Source organism: Aegilops tauschii, chromosome 7 (genome assembly GCF_002575655.3).
Source record: "Aegilops tauschii subsp. strangulata cultivar AL8/78 chromosome 7, Aet v6.0, whole genome shotgun sequence".
NCBI classification, from domain to species: domain Eukaryota; kingdom Viridiplantae; phylum Streptophyta; class Magnoliopsida; order Poales; family Poaceae; genus Aegilops; species Aegilops tauschii.
This window is the reverse complement of record NC_053041.3, coordinates 18,632,219-18,639,809: the sequence shown is the minus strand read 5'-3', so window position 1 is coordinate 18,639,809 and position 7,591 is coordinate 18,632,219. Positions and strand designations below refer to the sequence as shown.

The following is a 7,591-nucleotide window of genomic DNA, read 5'->3' as shown; positions in this document are numbered from 1 at the left end:
GGTGGTGGCCTCTATATGCCATAAAGTGAAGTTGAGAGTACAAGTTGCCCCAAGTTCAAGTGAGCCTTCTGGTGTGGTAAAAAAAAAGCAGGCTATTCAGTTATGGAAATGTTAATTTTCTCTTCTGCTCTACCTCTGGCTTTCTAAGATGCTTCTTCAGTGATGCAAACTTGCAGAGTTAATTATAAGGTGGATTCATAAGAACATGTTCTTGGAAAAGAGAAATGTTATGGCGCTGCTAGAAGGAGGGCGCGAGAGGGCCGGCCAGGGGCCTTTTTGCCCACGGCCGGGCAAGATGGAAGGGATTTCCTTCTTATTTCTTGCTTAATTATATTGATACATCTCATCCCCTTATATAGAGAGGTTTACTTGACCCCTAAGCAAGTGACTCTTATCTCTAATTAACCCTAAGACTAACGGGCTATACCGCCAGCCCAGGCCCATTACATACTCTAACACTACACCCCACCTGGACAGCCAGCTTGTCCTCGAGCTGCAACCTAAGCAACTTATAACCATGACTCGACGCAACACAAACCTAACACCTAAAAACAAGCCTTTTACATCTCGGCTTGTTTTATTACTCTCAACCTGAAATGGACTGGGATGCTTTTATTTTGGACCCCTGAACATAAACTGGACACCATCCGCACGTCGGACGTGCACATGTACAGCCACCTGGATCCCATGGACACCATCTGGACAAAAGGAGTGCATGTGCATGGCCACCTGGAAGTGGTCGCAAGAGCGACCAGCAGAGGCGCCCTCGCGGCGGCCGGCGGCGGAATGCAGTGGTGCGCTCTTATCGGTGACACCATGGCTTCTCCCCGCCGGACGGCTGTTGGTCTGCACCGCACAGAGAAGAGTGGAGGGCTGTCGATGGAGAATGGCGAGGAGGGGTGCGCCCCCCCCCCCCTCCAACCACCGATGTCGCAGACTTTGAGGTCGCTGTCCGTGGGGAAAACATCATGCCCAAGATCCCCGACGCAGCGGACAAGATCGAGGTCCTTTGCGCAGCGAAGTGCAACTGGGAGGAGCGGCAGCGGCAGACCATGCATCTCCCGCACACGCCGACGCGCTAGGAGGCTGCGCGCAGCAGCCTGGGTTAGGTCCGGCAGCGCCCCGAACACCTCCTCTGGGGTGAGGACGGCGGGGGCGGGCGCGACGGAGGATCCCGGCGCGGGCAGGAGCGGGGCGACGGTCGTGGTGGTCGCCAGAGGCGACCAGGTGGCCGGCAGCAGAAGAGACAGGTTGGGCGGCGGTGAAGACATGATCGAACCGAAGCTAGCTGAGAGAGGGCCAGCCGGGGAACCTTTTGCCCACGGCCGGGCAAGATGGAAGGGATTTCCTTCTTAATTCTTGCTTGATTAGATTGATACATCTCCTCCCCTTATATAGAGAAGTTTACTTGACCCCTAAGCAAGCGACTCTTATCTCTAATTAACCCTAAAACTAACGGGCTATACTGTCAGGCTAGGCTCATTAGGCCCATTACGTACTCTAACAAGAAACAGCTGTTATTAAGGTGATGCTGGTCAGTACATATACTTTGTAATTCAGACTTTTAGAGTTTAGACTGTCACACCGAAACAGACATAGGAGCAAACTTGTATATTTGGTCAGAGTATTGTCAAGTTTTGTCCTTTCATCCATCGGCGCAAATGGATTTACGTCCAACTATGAATACAAAATTATTAATTTCAACTTATTTCTTTTAAATGAGGGAATTAATCCTATTTCTATGTTGTCCATATATATGCCTGTAATTTTTTCATGTTGTTTTCAGCTTGCAAACACATAATACTTTTGTTGTTCAAGTAAACTCGCATTTGACAAAAATAAGAAGTAAACTCATGCATTCTCTGTATGTTTATTTCAAATGGCTGGGCAGAAGGCATGGAAAAATAGCAATGCTACATCGACGGACATTCACGGGCTGATTAAGGGGTGGATTTGAGGTGGCAAACTGTGATTGGATTAAAGGGAGGGTCCATTGAACGCCCGTAGTAATCCGGTGCATCTAGCATTTTTGACCGAAAAATGCAAGGGACTACACCACACAAGATAGTGCTGCCAATTAGGTTGCCCTGTTTTTGCTGCAAAGTGAAGCTGAGAGTTTCAACAAAGGGAGAATTTTATTACTGTAGCTTAAAATGGAGCATCAAGAAGATACAAAGTGAAGCTGAGATACAACCTGATGTTCGTAAGCGGCGAATGACACAGGAATGCATCGCCCCGGGAGTTTATGAGTGGTAACTGCTGGCACAGATGACAGTCAAGTCTTGGAATACACCATGGCATGTACTCCCTCCGTTCCAAATTACTCGTCGTGGTTTTAGTTCAAATTTAAACTAAAACCACGACGAGTAATTTGGAACGGAGGGAGTATCAATCTGATGACGCGAAGACGGTGCTGCTGTCAATGCGGACTCAGTTTGTTTATTGGTACTCGGCTCTGTTTTTTTCTTAAGGTACCTAATTGCTCTCATGCTTGCGCTTGTTTCTAAACGAAGAACGAGTACGCATACGTGTTGTTATTCAAGTTCCGAAAATTTAAGCGGTTCAACCATATATATGAACCAAAACAATCAACTTTCAGGGTTTGGTAACGCGTGAAACATGCAGTTTGTGTATGTACTTCTTGTTGTTCTGTTTTTTGACTAAACACATACCGTGGCAAATCAATTCGAGCTTGTAATTAAGAAGGAAGTTAACCTGGCCTCAAGCATACTCGTTCATGCTTATTTGCTTTGCTTCAGAGCTTGGCACGCATGGATATGTGCCTTGCGTAGTGACTGCAAAGGCTTGTCCTCTGCTCTACTTTGGTTTCCGAGATGCTTTTCAGCTTTGTTAAAGCCTGATGCCTTGATAAAGCATTCAGTTTTGTTAAAGGTGATGCCTTGTCGACCATGTTCGTAAGAATAACCCAGATTGCTTCCTGTCGTGCCGTGTCGGTCAGCAGGCCCAGTACTTGCACCTGCATAGCTAAGCTAGATTTCCAAAGAATATTGAACAGATCTGCACCTAATAGCTATATATACACGGCAGAGGGCAACCTGCAAGCTACACCAGCCGATCGATTTACATGAGCGTCTGACTTTCTCCGACCAACTCCACCAGTAAACGACATGAAAGCAAAGACCTTAAATGTATTTTGGCATGGTGAAGGAGCTCAGTTTCTAGTTTCCCGTACTTTGGACTTCTCCACAGTTTGCCCGGAAAAGGAAGAGGCAGCCGATCGATTTTCCATATACTGGTATTTTGTCATTTCTTAACTCTCCGTTGTGCATGTTTAATTTGATATCTAGTCTAGTATAATTAATCTGTATTTCTTTTACCAGCACTGAAAAGATCCAATCCAGCCAGCCAGCGTTGAATGCTGTATAACCAGAGCTTCAAGAGCTTGTCGTGAAAGGGGGAGAAAATAAGATGGCGCTAAGCGTCGCGCAATCCCTGGTGGGAAGTGCCGTAAACAGGGCGGCCTCCGAGGCCATGGATGAGATAGCATTGCTCATGGGAGTGCGGAACGAGACATGGTAAGGATAAATTAGTCATTTCTCTTTGCTATATTTTATTATCCATTGAAATCTTATTTTGCTGAGGCCTCAATTTGATGTTGCCCACTTCTTTGAAAAGGATTTAACAAATATATCAGAAATATGGTAAGGCACACATAACCATGGGACAAATTAAATCGTGACCATCAATTTGATTTCTGGTCTAATTAACAGGTACATCAAAGACGAGCTAAGAATAATGCAAGCTTTCTTGAGAACTGCTGAAAGGATGAAGGATAGAGATGAGCTGGTCAAAGTTTGGGCAGAGCAAGTAGAGGATCTATCCTACGACATTAAATATTGCATGGACGAGTTCCAGGTAAATATGGGCCACCCAAGCTGCTTGCATAGGCTGACGAAGCTTAGAGTTCGCCATCAAATTGCCGTCCAGATCCGCAACCTGAAAGTAAGAGTTGGAGATGTAAGCGCCAGGATCCAGCGGTATAGTCATTTAATGAGGCCCATTACCTCTGCAAGCATGGATGAGGGGAAATTATGCAAGGACGAGACCACTTCTTTCATGGAAGGTATCTGCATTCATTCACATGGATTTTTTGATGAATCAGAGCTTGTGGGCTTTTCTAGGCCGAAGGAGGAGTTGATTAATCTGATGGATGTTTTCTATACCTAAGCATCTTTCCCGTGGGTTTTGAGATCCAAGCAAGACGTCTGATAGACAGATGGATAGCAGAGGGATTTGTAACATCTAGGTTTGGGATGGACATTGAGGATGTTGCAATGAGCTACTTTTATGAGCTAATCAATAGATGTATGATTGAACCATCAAGAGTAAACGCAGAAGGAAGGGTTAAGAGTTGTCGGGTCCATCATATCTTCGATATCATGGCCTCTGTTTCAAGAGATGAAAAATTTGTGTACTTATCAATGGATATTGTAAAAAGTGCACCAGAGGAGAACTTTCGCCATGTAGTACACCATGGTCAGAAGTGCCCGAAGATTAGCATGGATTGGAGTCATGTTCGATCATTTTCTGTGTTTGCTGTGAGCCCTATGGAGCCAGCACCATCAGTCTGTTCAGCATACCTGAGGATGCTAAGTGTCTTGGATCTTCAGGATGCACAATGCAGTATGACACAGAAAGATATCAACAACATTGGGTTGTTGCGCCGCTTGAAATATGTGAACGTTCAAGGACATTCAAATATTTGTACCCTTCCAGAATCCATAGGAAAACTACATGGCTTACAATATTTGGATGTCAGAAACACTTCCATCACATCATTACCAACTGAGATCAGTAAACTCCATAGTCTAATTAGTCTTCGTTGTAGCAATGAAAAAATTCATCCAGATGGCCCACAGGAAGGTTTGATGCTCACACTGTGCCTGCCCATGGTATTCATAGATTTTGGTTGTTCTGGTTTCCGTGCTGAGTCAGGGGGTGTGAGGGTGCCAAGAGGGATCGGTGAATTGCAAGAGTTACAGATCTTAGAGGTGGTTGACATCAGACGAACTAGTAGCAGAGCAATTAAGGAAATTAAGTGTAGTAACAGCAGAAGCCACCATGCAAAAATGTAGGGTACTTGCTGCAGCCATTGAGACGCTATCTTCCCTCTCTTCTCTTCGTGTAGATGCTGGCGGGAGCTCTTTGAAGTGGCTACATTCTGTTTCATCTCCTCCCCACCTCTTGAGGACCCTTAAGTTGGTAGGATGTCTTGGAGAAGAGATTCCCTACTGGCTTGGAAGTCTAACGCATTTAGTGAAGATTCAGTTGGAGCATAGCGGGCTAAAGGATGGACGCAAAGTCATGGAATTACTAGGGGAACTGCCCAGGCTTAGGCTCCTTGGTCTTTCTGGGATGTCTTATGTTGGGGAGGAGCTAATCTTCAGAGCACAATTGTTCCAGAGTCTCACCAAACTAGATATTTCTGGCCTTGAGCAACTGAGGGGGGTGAGATTCGAGGAGGGCACCTCACCCTGCATACAAAGGATAGAAATTGGTCGTTGTTGTTTGCAATCTGGGATAATTGGTATCAAGCATCTTCCAATGCTCAGGAGTATTTCACTTGGTCAAGGTTGTCAAGTGGCAAAGCTTGATGAGCTGCAAGGGGAGGTGGAAGCACACCCCAACCATCCTGTGCTGCAGCTGCTGTTTGACAGGAGGTACCACGACCTGGGTGATGTTGCAGAATGCTCGAATGCTGTACAAGTGCAAGAAGCAACGGGGGAATCATCTCATTTTCTCGAGCCTGCGGCAGTGGAAGAGAACTCCTCTCAGGGGATCGACAGGTCAGCTAATTTTCTTTTTCTGTCAGTAGCAATAGCTGGTTATCAATTAAACTGATGATGTCCTGTAAACACTTAGCACAACTGAAAATGCTCATGCTCTGCCGTGTAAATAGCATAAAACTACTACTTTACAGGCTAGGGTTCCAAAAAACTACCTGTTTTAAATTTTCTCAGATAACTACCAAATGGGTGGTCGGCTGTTTCAAAAAACCCAAATCGTCGACTCTTTATCAGTTGATCACGATTATGACAGGTTGGGTCCGCACCTAAACAAACCGTTAGTTTGACCGCTAACTTACATGTGGGGCCCACATGTAAGTTTCCTCCCCCTCTTCTCTTTCTTCTTCCTCTCTATCTCTTCTCTTCCCTCCTCTGTGCTTCCTGTGCCGGACCCCCTTCCCCTCCGGCGACCCCCTTCCCTCCCAGGCCGGCGACCCCCTTCCCTCCCAGGCCGGCGACCCCCTTCCCTTCCCAAGCCGGCGACCCCCTTCCCCTCCCAAGCCAGGGACGACACTCCCTCTGCTCCCCAACTCCTGGTGGCGACGAGGCCGGCCTCGTCCACGGCGACGGGAAGGGCGCACTCTAGCAGTCCGCGGCGACGGTGGCGAAGAGGTCGTCCGCGTCGAGCTTGAGAAGCTCGCGGCAAGGGATGGCGGCGGCTGCAGGCGAGTCACAGGATGGCTGCGGTCGCGCACAAGGCACGGCGTGGAGGTGGCGCAGGCGAGGCACGGCAAGGCGGCTGCCACAGGCGAGGCACGGCAGGGCGGCCGCTGCGGGCGCGGCTCACCGGCCGCAGGTGATGTCTAGCATGGACCCGACCGCTGCGGGTGCGACTCGCCGGCCTCAGGTGGTGCACGTCGTGGATTCCACCTCCGCGGGCGCGGCTTGCCGGCCGGAGGTGATGTCCAGCATGGACCCGACCGCTGCGGGTGCGACTCACCGGCCTCAGGTGGTGCACGTCGTGGATTCCACCGCCGCGGGCGCGGCTTGCCGGCCGGAGGATGCAGCGTTGCCTTGCCTCGGGGACCCGATTGCTTTTTCAGAAAACTCACAGGGACCTGATTGCTTTTCCAGAAAACTCGTAGGGACCCGATTGCTTTTTGACAAAACTTACGTGTGGGATCCACATGTAAGTTAACGGTCAAAGTAAACGGTCAAACAAACGGTTATCTTACACGTGGGCCTCAATTGTCATAATCACGATTAACTGATAAAGACTCAGGAATTTGGGTTTTTTGAAATAGCCGACCACCCATCTGGTAGTTATCTGAGAAAAATTAAAAACCGATAGTTTTTTGGAACCTTAGCCTGTAAAGTAGTAGCTTTATGCTATTTACTCTGCTCTGCCACTGTTCTTCTGGCAGACAAGGCAGTGACATAGTGGAGGTCGAATGATCCACTGTAGTAGTAGATGATTTGTTCTACCAATGCTCAGGTATATCAAGCATCTTCCAATGCTCAGGTATATCAAGCATCTTCCAATGCTCAGGAGTATTTCACTTGGTCAAGGTTGTCAAGTGGCAAAGCTTGATGAGCTGCAAGGGGAGGTGGGTGCACATACCAACAGTCCCGTGCTGCGACTGTCCGAGGAACGGAGCCGCCACGACCTGGGAGGCACCGTCGCCCAAGTGGGAGAATCAACAGGGGAATCCTCATCTCTCCATCCTGAGCCTGCAGCTTCAGGAGAGAGCTCACGGTCCCAAGCGGTGGGCATGGCGATGGCAAACATCAGGTCAGCTCAGCTAATTGCTTCTCTTTCGTTCAACTAGTAGTACGTAGCAGCT

At 48.1% G+C, this 7,591-nt stretch overlaps 1 pseudogene; it reads left to right on the top strand.

The window, feature by feature from the left end:
• The first annotated feature begins 3,429 nt into the window (after window positions 1-3,429).
• Window positions 3,430-5,862, top strand: LOC109733965 (disease resistance protein Pik-2-like; annotated as a pseudogene).
• Window positions 5,863-7,591: the final 1,729 nt, after the last annotated feature.